A 17,083-nucleotide genomic window follows, 5' to 3' on the forward strand; every position below is an offset into this window, starting at 1 on the left:
TTAAATTTCATTGACTTGAATCCACGGCTTTGATCAATATGATAATCTGGGCTTTAGGATTAAATAAGTACCTACCTAAAGAAAAATGAATATTATGAAGTTCATTTTTCAGTTTGCAAATGTAAGAGCTTGAGTTAAAAATATGCTATGTTCATTGAAAACGAAATTTTGAATTGTACCTATTATTTAGATTCGTCGTTGAAATGAAGTACCTATTTAGTATTTATAAAGAAAAATAGGTAAATGAGCTTTTCAGAGCAACTATTTCAAGGGCAACGCTTTTCAATGATATCGTACTGATATTAAAACTTCAATTAAATAATTTAATATGTGCGCCTGTAATAAATATTTTTTGCTTATATACCTACCTATTACTATAAGGAAATAATGACTAGATTTTGATTGACCATGAAAAGAAGAAAATAAAATAGTTTTAGATAGAAAGAATTATTGCTATAAAGTAAATCAAAAAAGTTCATTGCAAAAACTACGTGGAATGTGCATTCATACTTTAAACATCTTGAGCATATTTATAATTAAGCTAGGTTTCCGCCCGCGGCTTCGCCCGCGCAGTCAAGAAAATCGAAAAACGCGCATAGTTGCCGCTCCCGTGGGATTTCCGGGATTGCGTCATTTTCCCGGGATAAAAAGTAGCCTATGTCCTTTCTCGGGTATCAAAATATCTCCATACCAAATTTCATGACAATTGGTTCAGTAGTTTAGGCGTGATTGAGTAACAGACAGACAGACAGACAGAGTTACTTTCGCATTTATAATATTAAGTATGGATATTATAAAATATGTTGTCTCTATAATTTAAACTCTAATTAGGTTCCTTAATGAACATAAAAATATTAAACACTGAAAATTTTGTTACAAAAAAAGCTTTAAACATTCTACTTATTATTCATTACTTGCTACTAAAATTTACGTAGGCGTTATAAAATATGTTTTATGAACTTACATTTTGCCAAATTGTAATTTCACGTTAATGATTATGAACTAATATTAATTAATCTTTGTTTCAGACCCAGTCGTGCGAAAGAGACGAACGATCCGTGTAACCAAAACGCCTTATATGGAGCGGGACGGGTATACGACACGTGCTTCGCCACGTATTAAAACACACAAAAACCGATTTAGGTAACCGCTTATTTAGGGTTAGCAAAAAACCTCACTTGTAGACTTAAAGACTTTGGACTTTTCGGTGCTTTTTAAATAAAAATGTCCTTCTAGTATTATTTGATATCGAATATCGTTTTACGTGTGTGGACTGACTGTGATGAAGACTTTGAGATTGAGAGACGCACAGAGGCCTCGTGTGCTTGTCTGACGAACCGCAAAGGTAAGTTTAAGTTTCTAGATGTATTTATACGTATACAAACACTCACCTGTGTAGTCTGTATAGAACGTTCTTGCTGTAACTGGAAAAGTACTGAATCTATTTTCATTAAAAGAGTTAGAAGATTTGGTATTCTTACCTTATTATCCCAAAAAAATCTATTAACTTTTCATACATATACATAATATGCTTTACGTACCTAGGTATACAATATAATAAAATATCTGTAGTTATACATTTAAAAATGATGAACATAGGTAGAACCTGACTCTTGTTATCCATGTTGTAGGTATGAAATCCAATTCTGTGAAATCAAACACATTACCTATCTAAATTATTACAAATTCATTATAATATGTAAAGTGTAAACCAATTAACTTTTAGGCTAACTATAAACTATTCAACCTTTAATCATATACTTACATACTAACATTTTTCAACACAAAACTTACAGAAGCACATATTTTTCATGATTATCATTTATATTTTTGTAGGTATAAAATAGGTTATTTATATGATTTATGTTCATTCTTCATAATACCATAGAGTAAGTAATATTATTCGGAAAAACACAAACAAAAACCACAGTGTTACAATATCTATTGTAATACTGTGCAAAAACCTTTTCCATTAAAATATTTCCGATCTAGCGAATTGCGGCAGATTTATCAGATCTAAGCTAGATTAATCTCACGTCGACTTATAGTATTTATTTTTATAAGCAATCCTGTGTTTCCGATACATAGATAGTCCGTTAATACTTATAAATCTTTAACTATAGGTACAACTTCGAGTGTATTTTTGTTTCAAATAAAAGACTTATAACTAAGTACAAAAGCCCTGAAAAATAAGCTGAAATAGTTTAAAAGTTTATCAATTTAAGCTTAAACATTTTAAATATATTATTTCGTAGTCAAATTGTGATGAGTTTTCAAGGGCCAATCGATACGCCGATTGGTCACGACATTCGTGCTTAAACTGACGTCATTGGTCACCCCAACATTTCAATTTGTGCTCAAAAATACTCTGCTAATTTTAATGCATTTCCAAATTGTAGTTCATTTGGATATAAAATGGCCTGTTGCGTGATTTTTTGTAGTAAAATTTAAATGTGTAAATGGTAGGTAACAAGGTAGGTAACGATAATTGAAAGATGTGAAAATAGTTTGGGCAAGGTTTTTTGGTTAACAACAAGGTTGTATAAAATATATTCTTTGACGCTATTGGATACCGGTATTATGTGATATGGATATTATGTGGGTAATATAATTGATAAAAAATTAAAATAATTTAATTTCCATGAATAAAAATGGGTGATGATTTAAATTTTCTCCAAGAAATCTCTCACTATGATTTTGCTTTACTCCAATAAATTCACAAACTATACGGCAATGACGTCTTAAAAGCAGTTAATAGTGAACTGAAATAAAATATAGACTTCATATACCGTACATACTACATACTACGTAGGAACTAGGATTACTTGCCAGTCACAAAGCTTCCGTGACGTCACGCGATGTTAAGCTTCTGTAGAACTAGCTTTTCCGGTGACTGCACTTGCGGATTAACTTTATATGCTAGAAGATTTTGGAAATATTGTATCTAAAACATATAAGATCTGTATATATATTATATATATAATATTGTATAATATATATATTTTTTTTATAAAACACAGATAATATCTGTAATAGACTGCAACATGTAAGTTATACACACACCGAGAAAGTAATCGTTTTTAATATAGCTATAAACTGGCATAACTTTCATCAAAATCAGAACAGCAGTTTACGAGATACACCATCATCACCACGTACCAATTTTATCAACAATCGTATCGTTAAGTTATCGCACGGGCATCACAAAACACACAGCTTGGCTACTTCCTGATACGAAATTCGATACAACTACATGAAGCATATCGGCTGGATCGTAAAAACCGAATGATGACTTTCAGAGAACTGAAATAAAGGCGGGACTGTAGCTATAAATCAAACGAACGTCAAACAATAAGATGCACGTGGAAGTCATAGGCGGTAGCGATGAGCGGAGCGAGTTAGTATTGGAACAAGTTGCAGTGCGGCAAGCGGGTTTTTTACACAGTTTAGGATTCATTAGTGACGAGTAGGTCATCGCGGGCCTTGAGCGCGGGGACCGAATCGAGAAATTCCGTAACGAAAAAACCTCACTCTCCCCACTCCGATGGGCGGAGGTGTGGCTTGAAGGCATAGCATGCAATAGCTTTACCGCGGCAGTCCCCGAGTGCCACACGTCGTTTTTTAATGAAAATTTAAACACTTTACAAGGACGTTAACAATGCTAAAATATTTTTCGATGTTCTAAAAATTTTCTGGAAATGTCAGCCTGTACACTTAGATACTTAGTTAGATCATTAAGTAATGATCTAAGCCTGTACAATGTACATGATACAGATGTACAATGTACCCTCTTGTTTCTATACTTATATAATATCATTGCAATGTAGGTACACACTACACCGTCCACATTACATAAGATAAAATGTCATTATATTTTGGGCCACAAACTCCTTTATCATACAATGTAAGTATTACGGAAAATACTATATAAATACACTTCAATATTATTTATACACACAGTCCTACCACAATTTTCTCATCCGCTATACGCCCATAACTTGACTCGATTTTCTTTCACGTCCAAGTTACGTGCTTGTTACGTGCAGTGCGTGTCGCGTGTCACTGAATGTTACGGAATACGAATACCTCAACCACATTACCCTAAACCTCTCCATTGTGAGTTTCTGCACCATTTTGTTTTATACCCCAAATTGGGGTACCATATCACATCTGTGGGATTTTTACAAGTCTCCTGGAAATGTAGAAATATTTTTGCTTTTATTTCATGAAAATACGATGTGTCTTAATGAAAAAGATGGATGGAAAATGTGAAAGCTTAGAATTTTTGTATGTTGTGTGAAAAAATATTATGTTAGTATTTTTACAGGATTAGATAAGTATTTATTAGTTGGTATTTTAATTGCGTAGAATGGCAATTAGCAATGCATTATAGTCTACTACACTATAGACTAGTTATAGTTAGTCATAATAATTAAACAATTAATAATAACATCGTTATCTATTTCAGAATTGCGATACAAATCCAATAAACATCACACAATTGAAGCCTACCTATTTAAATAAACAAATTATTATTTATTCAAAACCGATGTAATTTCATTAGATTCAGATATCAGAATGATAACACACATAAAAACATACATAGGTAAGTACATAGTAACTCAATGCCTAGGTAGTGGAATTTCTTACGTCAATATTAATAATTGATATTTGATATATAGGTACCTACGTAGTAATTAATTACCTACAATAATTTTATTTTACTCGTCGAATCGTAGGTAGTTTAATTGATGAAAGCAACGATATAATAATATAGTGGATGAAACTTGAAAGACATAATAATAATTGGTATTGATGATGCCGGAAAAGCGCCTAGTATTCTATATGTATAATCTTAACCACGTGCTATTATAAATTTCTACTACCCTCTGGAACTTAGTAGAAATTAATGAAATTACAAATTATATTTCACTGGCCAAATAATATAATTTGATGTTCATTTTCTGGTTAATTTTCAATGATTAAGTACCTATGTAAATATTATAATAAATCTGCTCAGTGCTCAGATACTTTTAAATCAACGTAGAAAATACCAATCCACACCAAAGGACACTATAAGCATTGTACCTATTACTATAGTTAATTTATGTAGGTACTCACTTAAAATTTTCTCGAGAAGAATTATTAGAAAGACAAGTTTCAGCCGAAATACTTACCTACTGCATTATTTTCAGCAATACTACATCTAAAACTAAACAATTTCAATTAAAACTACATTTTTACGAAACATCGTTAAACAACATAAGTGGCCCATTAGTTACGTTAAAAGTAACCTCAATTATTGTTTAGTACCACACATTCAAAATACAATGAAAGTTCTTAAAGCGCTTTACAATTATATAATACAGCGAAGCTCGTCTAGCGTGTGCGCGCTGCAGCGCTGAAAGCGGCGAAATGGATCGATGTTGGATTGCGCGCGCATTCGATGACGTCACTGTCGCCCGGCAGACCAGCTAAACTAAAGCTTCGGCAAATACAATAATTTATAATATTTGCTCATACATCATGTAGATATGCTTCATCATATAAATCATGTTTTGTTTTAGCTTTTATTTCAGTATGGCAACTAGATTTTGAATCTGATGTTGTTGTTTCCACGTTCGAAATTCAAACTTCAGCAGTGCACAGATAAGCGATCACCTATTCAACAAATTGTGTCATAAATTACATGAGGTAACATGAATTTTACGTAAACTTATTTTGTAAAGAATAATAATTAATAACTAAGTAAGTAATTATGAGTGTCTCAATCTTGTTTATTGTTTAATTAGGCCTATCTGGGCGGAAGTAATTATTATCCGCCCGCCCTGGTTTTGCTTGGCTTAGGTAGATATATAAAATTTGAGAAAAAATATACTTATAAAAAAGCAATTCCAAACTACGTTTCCAAAGACTATACTTTTTTTTTATAGTGGAGAATGCATTTAGGCATACCCAGGGCACTCGGGGAAAGAGCCCTGGGTTATGTCGGACTCACCCTGCTGAGTGCAGGGACCTACCGACTAAACTCCACTGTGTTCCGCCGCGGCCGTGCCGCTTTATAGACGGGGCCGCGGGTATTCGGTAGAACCGCATCCGCGGAAAAGACTATACTTACTCCAAATGCTTGTCAACAATGTATTATCGGTACTTACTTTTCTACTAATTTCCTAGTAGGTACTACTATCTGTATCTACCTACTTACTTACTATAAAATATTTTTAACAATTAGGTATATTTATTGCTAAAAATATGTACTGTATATTTACCCGTATAGATTATATTTATTATTTACGCAAGACGTCAATCGTTCTTTGATTTATAATCTAAGTATTTGCGTAATGATGATAAAATGGAAGATTGAATTAAAGATAATGTTTGCAGATTAAAGCAAAAAAACTTTATTTTTAGTATTATTTTATTGCACTTGTCATTATTAACTTTAAAATTTGTTTAAGTTGTGTTAAATTTGTTATGCAATTTCAATTTAGAGCGATTTAATTTCCAAGTTTAAAATACAATATTGATCCGAATATTCTTCGAGAAAAATTACATTGTTGTTAAGTCAGTTGGTTATATTCGAGTTAATTTTACAACACATTAAAAGCATTAGTTTAGTCATACAGAAAGAATTACAGGTGATTCATCTTGAATGTTAGTAAATCTCCGCAGGTATTCTTAGCGGGAAATCTGCGTTCGCGTACTATTCAACCATTACGCTATCAATAATGTAATTTATTTTGCTGTCATGCAACACCGCTAGATTTATTGTCTGTGGACTGTATGGAATGTGTTGACAGCTACGTCTATACTCTATGAATTTTATTTTATTCTTTTCCAAACTTTCAGGATTACATAGTGAGATAAGGAATAATAAGCAGAAAAACTTACATTAGGTAATAAGTTTCACTTTAATATTTTAAAAGCTTTATATTAAATACCATAGGTCATACATGTCTATGATTTCTATGAACCCTTCCTTCCCACATCAAAATACTTTTAAAAGAAGAAACAAACCCATTGACACGATTTTAGCTTGTTAATTGCCATTATCTGTAGTATTTTGTCCAGCGTCAAGGTCCAGCCGACGCGGACGTCCTCATATTCTGATCTATACCTAACTTATCCCTGACATGACCTATTTATTGAGGTCTATAGACAATCTAGACTTCTTACTTCCATCAGCGGCGGAAGCCTGGGCCAGTGCCAGCCTCGTTGGAGGCAAGCCAACTGGGGGGTGGCGAATTGCTATTTTTTAACTTTACCCCAATTCACTATACGCTCGTATTTACGAGAATTTGAATGGAGTTCACGAGCAGAATTATAAATTCTCCAGATTTTAAACACACGCAATATAGCTGTTTTTTTTATAATTAAAACAAAAAGAGATTGTTCTTTTATGTGACAGCGAGGCAAATTAGCGCAGTAAGCTACGAACGCGGCCCAAAACCATCAACAATAATTAAATGTGGATGTTGCCCGTTTAAGGGTATACGGGATTAGGGGGATGCAGGATGGAGAGATTGGTTTCTATTTTGGAAACGCGTTGGGTAAATGCTATGTCTAATTTTGGCTGGGAAGTTATTGTGGAATAAATTGGGGATGAATTAATTTAAGAAAACTTTAAGAGTAGTGTCGCATAAGGAATAATGGGTCACAATGTGGGTTTAGATGATGCATTTTACATTTATTATATTATAAAGGTAGGTAATATATTATATAATAAGTACATAATATGTAAGTTTTGCTTAAGGTTGTGTATTTAGATAAATAATCAGGGGGCAGCACACCATGGGTCACTTTCCCGAAATATCTCTTCTACAAGCTTCTTATTTATTTATTTATTTATTATTATGCTTATTAAACTCTGTATTGTTCTGAAAATTAATCAATAAAGGATAGTTATGTTCCGATAATACTTAAGTCGTGCGTAAGTGAATGTAGCTAATCTGACGATTTCTGATACTTTATTTATCTTTATCAATAATAAAGGATTGCGTCAAAAATGGCGTGCGTCAGAATGCTTTATCGGGATTACTGCAATAATCAGACCATTATTATTTACTTGTTTATTCATTATGTAATATATCCTGAATCGTTTCGGTATCTGTGCACTTGAAGATCATGCGATGATAGTATTTACCTGTTATAAAACTGCAGAACATGTACAAGGGGCTTAATATTTAGTGTTTAGTACTTTACGGCTCTGATAACTGATAACGATAATGCTTTTTTCCAAGATCAGAAAAAACAACGCAAAGTTTATTTATAATTTTTTTTCCGGACAACATAATTTACTGAATTATCAACACAATATAATATTTTATATTACTTATTAAGAAAATTATAAAGAATACCGCAGAACATACTAGCTTAACACACACACATACTAGCTTAAGTATTAAATCCTACAAAAAAATACCGTCCGAATTGATAACCTTCTCCTTTTTTTGAAGTCGGTTAATAAATTAAAATAAATTGAAAGACAAAGAGAGAAGATACTCAAATATAAAAACTTATATAAAAGCATCGAGATATATAAAAGCAATATTTTTTCCTGTTTTTATAAAACTTATCAAGTTATTTTAACACCGCATAAGTACGGTACCTAAAAATTGCACTGTTCTTAATTATTATGGTATGATGTTAAACCCCTGATTCACTTATTTAAACACAAATAACGATAAATGTGTGCATTATGTCACGTAATGGTTGTTTTTTGCGGGAGAGATAAACGGAGATATGCTAACACAGACATACATCTATGTCTGTGTATGCTAAGATTAAAAATAACTAGATAATTCATAACCAGAATTTTTATGATGATGCAGTTTTCGGTTGTAAGTAGTTTACAGTTATACAGTTAGAACTGTGAATTGTGATACAATCATTGATACAATTTATTAAATATGATATTTATTATAAGTATTTAATTTTAAAGAAAACTGAATACCTACTATCTTAGTTAAATACTTACCAGTCCCTTTGGTACCCGATATACTAATCAACACAAAAAAATAATTCCTGGATATGTAACTACCTACATGGTTCAATCAAGTAACATATCAGGTTCGTAATTATTCGTATACGTCATTATGTATTTTTATTTATCTACATTAATCTCGGGCGTAGCTGAAAAAGAAATATCAAACAATATTAAATTAATTTTTTTCACGAATTATTTTGAATTTTTATAATGTTTAATAATTACATTAATTTGTTTCCTAAATTCACTTGACATAGGTACTTACCTCAATTATTTAGGTACATTTTGTTACTAAATATTATTATCTAGTGAATAGTCTATTCCATATTTTATTTTTATCAATAAAACCGAATGAAATGACAAAATGCCATTATAGCAACCACGTGTAACCACAATTAAATATAAAATACTAACTGCCGATATTTATTGTTATGTTTATTCGCAGAACATAAATCCGGACCAATGCCGTCTAATTTTGTTTCCTTCGACACAATGCTGAAAAAAAAAATTAGACATGCGTGTTTAGTCTGTATTGTTTCCCGCCTATTTTCGGATTTGTCGACCTGCGCGAATGGACGGGGACAGATAAAATTGATTGATGTTGTGTTTAGCTTTGATACTTCTTTTCGAATAGAAGAATAAATAAGAAATACGTAGAAAAGTAAAGGTATGGTATAAATATTTAGTGTTACAATTAAATAGGTACCTACTTGATCATTTCCAATCCATTTGTGAATCCATTTCTATATCTAGAGGCTAAAGAGCCTACGCTTGCGACTACAATATAAATTTTAAATGTAGATATTATGTTTTATTTTTTTAAGAGAACATTACTAGACAAAATATATAGAATAGAAATAAACAACGTATGAAAGTACAGAATGGAAAAATAACATAGCATTTTATTTATTACAAGAAAATATTTGGTACTTACCTATTCGAACCTGAGTTTGAATTTAGAATATGAGTCGAAAAAACATTTGAATAATAATAATTATTCTATCATTCATAGGTAATGCAGAAGAATAAAGACATTTTTTTCGTGATAACAAAACTTGAAAGAAAAATGGAATACCTATGCGATAGATAGGTACGATACGCAAGTGAAGCCGAGAAAATTATATTATGCTTGCTTAAAATTATGTCTTTTTAACAGGTAGGTATGTACTATTGATGTTAGGTAGAAAAAAATGAGTAGTATAAAAATATTAGACCAGTAATTTGTGACACAATTATAACAGACTTAGTTAAAAATTAAAATGTTTATATCTCGCATTAAATCTTACGCTATCAGATCGTAGTTGATATTATATTTTATTTATTATTTCATTAAAATATAATTTTATCACTGTTTATTTGAGATTTATTAATTTTTAATCAGAGCACCATGTTTGTGAATTATTAGCAATATCATACATACACTATACAGCAGCCCCTTTATTATTTCCGTGTATTGATAAAAAGCCAACATAGCCTATATTTATCTGTAAACATTGTTTTAATAGTTAAATAAGAATAGTACTATTTTTAAAAATATTGAATAAAGATTTCCAACGTGAAATTAAAGTTTCGTATCAAAACCGTGTCGATTTAGTTTTGTAACTGTAACAAGCGGGGCTGCAGAAATTTATATACTTACATGAAAGGAGAATGGCGAAACTGGGCCTAACATAAATAAGGCCTTACAGAAATGATAATAAATTTAAAATTCATTATGTTATTTTTAATAATTCTTGGTAAAATATTGACTTCTGATTCTATGGGAAAACAAATGTTTGAAAAAAAAGATAATATGTTCACTAACGGCATTGTTATTTAGATTTCTATGACTACCGGTCTTATCAAGCAGAGATTGTCAGTGCTGTCAGGAGTAAAATAGTCGATATATCGATTAAAACGAATGAATATATTTTATTTTCATTTTTAGTTTTATACAAAATTCAAATGCTTTATGAATCAGAAATATAAGTTGACTGCGTTACATATTTTATTTTTAACTTTTTAGCACGCTATTTATTTAGGTAATCCGTAATTCTATACATTTTTACTCATGGCGGCCGCACTTTGTAAGAATATTTCTGAAATGTTGCTGGCCGCTTCAATTTTAATTACAATGTCATGTTTGTCGTTTGACTTTTGACATTTGATTGAGGTTTTTCGTTACGTTACATTCGACTTTGTCCTTGTGGTTAACTTATTTTCTTCATCTTTATCGACTTTCGCTACGTATTACGGACACTGACGATCTCTGTTATTATCTACTACCAACCAACGCTTGCCGGACTTTGATTACCTGCCTTTACGACTCACTACTGCTACCCTACCTGGACACCGACTTTGCATCCGATTTTTCATTTACAAATATGAACTGCATCAACTGTGGTATTAATGCTAATCGTAACAATGCTATACGTATGCATTTGTTACAAGATAACGCAATATTATCAATTATACAAGGGTGGGCTGCTCCTCTAACGGTTAGTGGATTAGTATTATCTAAGGTATTTAGTACTCAAACTCAAAACTCAAACTCAAACATTTATTTATTCAATTAGACTTCTTTTAGAAGCACTTTTGAAACGTCATTACATATTTTAACATTTACCACCGATTCGGAAAGCAGTATCTACGGAGAAGAATCGGCAAGAAACTCCATAGTTGCTCTTTTTAATCATGTCAGTTTTACAATTTAATTTTACAAAATACATTATATGTGTTATATGTACATTATAATCATAATATGCCAAAGAACTGTCCTGTGGTTTTTACGCGACAACCCTCCATGGGTTTTTATCGTCCATATATTCCTTAATACTGTAATAGGCTCTCTGAATAAGTACATTTTTTATATAAGTTTTAAATTTAGAACTACTGAACTCTTTAATATTATGAGGAATTCTGTTGTAAAAGCGTATACCTTGACCCATAAATGAATTTTTAACTTTAGCTAGCCGGAAAAATGGAATTTCAATTTTATTTCTGTTTCTTGTGTCATAACAATGTCTATCTCCTACTTTTGTGTGTAAATAAGCGTTATTGTGTACATATAAAATATTATTAAATATATACTGCGACGGTACAGTAAGGATACCAGTATTCTTAAAGAGATCTCTTAGTGAGTCTCGAGCACGCAAATTATATATAGAGCGTATGGCTCTTTTCTGTAGTATAAATATAGTTTCTATATCTGCACCCCTGCCCCATAGTAGAATTCCATAGGACATAATGCTATGAAAGTAGCTAAAGTAAACCAATCTAGCCGTCTCTTCATCGGTGAGATGCCTTATTCTTCTCACTGCATATGCAGCTGAGCTGAGCTTAGCAGCGGTGGTGGTAATATGGGCCCCCCATTGTAGCTTCTCATCAAGTGTCAAACCAAGAAAAACAGTAGATTCCACAGGGTATAATACCTCCCCGTTTAAAATAATATTCCTTTTCACCTTTTTTACATTTGGGAGGATAAATTCTACACAATTTGTTTTTTTTGCATTTAGTAGTAAATTATTAGCATTAAACCAATCGGATATGCGTGAAAGAGCAGAGTTTACTTCGTCAACATTTGTGTCATGTCTATCCACATTAAATATTAAAGAGGTGTCATCTGCAAACAGTACTATTTCACACATATCCTGCAAATAATAAGGTAGGTCATTAATATACACTAAGAACAAAAACGGTCCTAAGATAGATCCCTGCGGAACACCTATGTTAATCGGCGCACCGCAAGATTTCTCTTCATTAACGACAACGGTTTGTACCCTGTTCTGAAGATATGAAGCTATGAGATCCTGAGCTAAACCTTTGATACCATAAAAATTTAGTTTCCGTAATAGAGTGGAATGTTCTACACAGTCGAAAGCCTTAGAAAGGTCGCAGAATATCCCCAAAGCATTCTTTGAATTTTCCCATGCTTTGTATATATGTGACAAAAGAGCTACTCCGGCATCAGTGGTAGAGCGCCCCTTTGTGAAACCATACTGTTTGGCGTGCAGTAAACCATTTGATGCAAAATGACTACTTAATTGGTTTAAGATTAATTTCTCGAAGACTTTGCTCAAAGTTGGTAATATGGAAATTGGCCTATAGTTATTACAGTCTTCTTGGTCACCACTTTTAAATAAAGGAATAACTTTGCTAAACTTTAGTAAATCAGGGAATATACCACAGTCGCAACACTGATTAAATATAAACGCTAGATGTTTGGCAATATTTTCTATGATATTATTTACTAAATTAACAGACATACCCCAGAGATCACATGTTTTTTTTAAATTTAATGTTTTAAACGTTTTAACAATTTCATCAGCAGTCACGTGGCGCAATTCAAATAATTTGTTACACTCAGCAACGTGGTCCCTCAAAAAGGACTCTGCAAGCGCTGAGGACGAATTTAATTTCTTAGTAATACTAGCAGGGACACTACTAAAGAAATCTTCAAAAGCAAGCGCAACATCAGCACTTTTGTCAATGACCCTACCAGCATTGACAAGTTTTATGGTACTATCATTTGATTGGCTTTTGCCCATTTCACCATTAATAATTGTCCAAACCGTTTTAACTTTATTGTCAGAGTTGCGTATTTTATCTCTGACATACAAACTCTTGGCAGTGGAACAAACTTTTTTAAACGTTTTTGAATAATTTCTAACGTAACTAAGAAATGATAAGTCTTTGTTATATTGTTTCATACCATATAACTCGTAAAGAACGTTCCTGCATCTGAGTATACTAGGAGTTGCCCATTGACTGAATGGTAAATCCTTGGTAATAGTTAAAGATTTAACTTTAAATATTTTTTCATATTCACTATGAATTAATTTAAAAAGATTTGTAAACATTTCACAAGGATTTTTATGAAAGGATTGATCATTCAGGTCAGGCAGTTTATTATCAATATTATTTCTAAATGTATGAATGCCTTTTTTAGTTATAGGCCTAACGTTAATTCTTTTGAATGTAGGTATGTAATCCCACTCAAAAACTACTTTCTGGCCACAGTGATCCGAAGTTAGTGTGTTGAGAATATTTTTTTCTAAACAGTTGCAATCACAATATATATTGTCAATACAAGTTGCAGAAGTAGGTGTTATTCGTGTGGGTTGATCAAAAAGTTTATACAGATTAAATGAATGAAACAAATTAACTATTCGTGTAGCCGTTTGTGTGTGTGAAAGTAAATCAATATTAAAATCACCACATACTATTACCTTCTTTTTACTCCTGCCTAAACGCTTTAATATTTCTTCCATGACAGTCTCAAACATATTATAGTCACTGGAAGGAGGTCTGTATACGCAAACAATAATGTAACGCTCAAGCTCAACACAGGACAGTTCAATGGTGCGTACTACAGAAAGGCTAACAATGTCAGTTCGTTCCTTGCATTTTAAACTATTGTGTACAAAAATAAGAGAACCTCCATGAATAGCGTTTGTCCTAAAGTATATACTTTTTAATTTATAATTATCTATTTATTTATTTATTTAATTTATGGAACACACAACAATAAATACACATTACATTATATATAAGAAGACATTATCTAATTAATTGTATCTGTTGTATTTATCAATTATAGGTGTACACAACATTCGCATTAATAACACTTATACAATTAAACATAAATGAAAGAAAAACATAATCAATTTACTACATTATTTTATACGCTGCTGGAAAAACTGTGAATAATTTTATGCTTATACTGTGCGAGAGATCCAAAAAATATGTCAAGATCTGGTAAGAGCATTATTTGTTGGTTATAAGTAGCACACATTCTCGATAATGGAGCATGTTTGCCTAGGTTAGTTTTACAAGCTGGAACACAAAAAAGGTTTTTTACCGGTTTTCTGGGAAAGCCATACGGTATCTGAAAAGCGATGTTAGAAATGATGTCCTCACAGACAACAGCACCGTTTACACATTTATGGAGAAATAGTAAATCGTGTAATTTGCGGCGGTCGCGTAACGAAATCATTTTAAAAAAATCTAAGCGTTCACTATATGGGCAGCGATGTGATATACCTCGAGAGGTAAAAGCCAAGTGTCTCGTGAAGGAACGCTGAATAGATTCAATACGCTGCGAATGTACGGCATAGTAGGGATTCCATACCACACAAGCAAACTCGAGGTGACTGCGAACCAGAGAATTATAAAGAACTATTTTAGTTGATGTCTTAAAATGTGAGTCATGTCTTTTAATAAAGCCCAACATCCGTGCTGCATTTTTGATAATATTGTCTAAGTGGGATGTTAACCTAAGTCCGCTGTCTAAAGTGACGCCAAGATCTACAATTTGAGAATTTTCACTGAGTGCAACATTTTCGATATTATATTTAGAATGCAGTAGTGATTTTTTTCGCGTCAAATCGATTATCAATATTTATTAACAACTGACATTGTTTAAGCCAATGTTCTGTTACACAAAATATTTTAATACTATTATGATTTAAAAATAATTCTATTTCTAATAGTTTGCTAGCCAAGCCTTGAATGTTTTGATGCACAATAGAAAAAGACTGCTTAGCTGTTGTCTTATAAACTAGTTTAAATCTAGCTTAGGGCTAGTTTGTCTGTCAACACTTAACCTAGGTTGATGTATATAATTACTACTACATAAAATTATAGTAGATCGATGGTCTGATACCGAACATGTACCAGACTGGTTAATATTATATGCTATTAACATAGCAAGTTCTCGCTTATATCTATATGGCAGATACACTGTATTCTTTGTCAAACAAAAAGATTTTGTACAAGAATTAAGGTCAAAATATATAAATGCATCACTATGATGATTTGTTAAATTATATAATTTTAAGTTAATATTATAGATAAATTTATTTTGATTTTGTGTCAAACCAGGCAAATATGGTAATGTACACAACATAAATTTGCATTTTGTCTCACTACTAATTTTCAACATTTTTTGAAATCCTATATCAATGTCATGTTTTTTTAAATTAAGACTATCTCCATATAATATAACAACAATATTATTTCCATTAAAACTAAAATTATCTAATGAATTCATGATATATGTAAATGAACTATTAGGAGTACAAAAATTAGTTACTTTATGCCCTAAGTTGTTAAGCAAAGCGCCAAATCCCTGACCAATGTTATCTGACAACACAATAATTTCCTGCATGGAAAGATGTTTTGTATTACTTGATGAAATTGTTGCCGTGGATGGAATACTATGCATGTCAGTGCAGTCAATGGGCTTATGGGGCGACGGTTGCTCATTGTCACTTATGGAACACTTACATACATAGTTATTGGTCAGAGACTCAAAACGATCCATATTTTCATTGCTTAACTTTATGAGGTAGTCTGCCTCTTTTATGTGCTCATTAATTTGTAACTGGGCAACAGAATATTTTTGGTTAAGGTCATGTAATATATCATTTAATGAGTCTATTTTCTCCTTAAGTTCGGTAGTTTCCACTTCATATATCATTTTATAATGTTCTAAGTCCCTATGATATCTATCTAACTCTTTCACAAGGCTTTTATTTTTATTTTGCAATTGTGCTACATTTCTTAATGAAAATCTATTTTTAATTACTGATTTTGTGTGCTTAATAAACCTACTTAGTTTAAGATATTTTTTTAATTTATTGTGTGAATTTAACTTGATTTTTCTATTGTTTTCAAAGCCACTTAACTGTCCACATTCAACCAATTCACCATAAAGACTGTTGGATGAATTGCATAGCCGCTTGGAGTTATCCTCTTGAACCTCCATTAAACTGCATTCCAGTTCAACGATACGACTGAGAGCCTTCTCGTGGTCATCGGAACACTGTTGGAAGCTGTCAACAATGTCTTGGAGGGCTGTGCACTTGTTTTGGCTGTCCATATATTGAGTGTGGAGTTCAGCTAGCTCGGCCTTCAAACTTGTGTTCTTTTTTATTATTTTCTGGATTTCAAGTTCATGTTCCTCTCTCTCCAGCAAGAGTTGTTCACACAGGGATTGTGAAGCCTTTAAATCCTGTAATGTGGCCTTTAGTTTGTTTTCCATGTCTTTGGCCACTGCCTTGCGGGTCAGCATGTTGTAATTTTAGTTGCTGAAACAGGTGAAATAGATGTTAAAAA

The 17,083-nt window shown here is 32.1% G+C and overlaps 1 protein-coding gene across 2 annotated transcripts in view; it reads left to right on the top strand.

Moving 5' to 3' along the window:
* LOC123703493 (plasma membrane calcium-transporting ATPase 3) overlaps positions 1-17,083 on the top strand; it is a 133,622-nt gene that overhangs the window by 10,371 nt on the left and 106,168 nt on the right. For both annotated transcript variants that reach the window (XM_045651509.1, XM_045651510.1), the window contains exon 2: positions 1,029-1,345. The gene's annotated coding sequence lies outside the window, so the exon portion shown is untranslated. The remainder of the gene's footprint in view (positions 1-1,028; positions 1,346-17,083) is intronic.

This window comes from Colias croceus, chromosome 26 (assembly GCF_905220415.1).
Source record: "Colias croceus chromosome 26, ilColCroc2.1".
Lineage (NCBI taxonomy): Eukaryota > Metazoa > Arthropoda > Insecta > Lepidoptera > Pieridae > Colias > Colias croceus.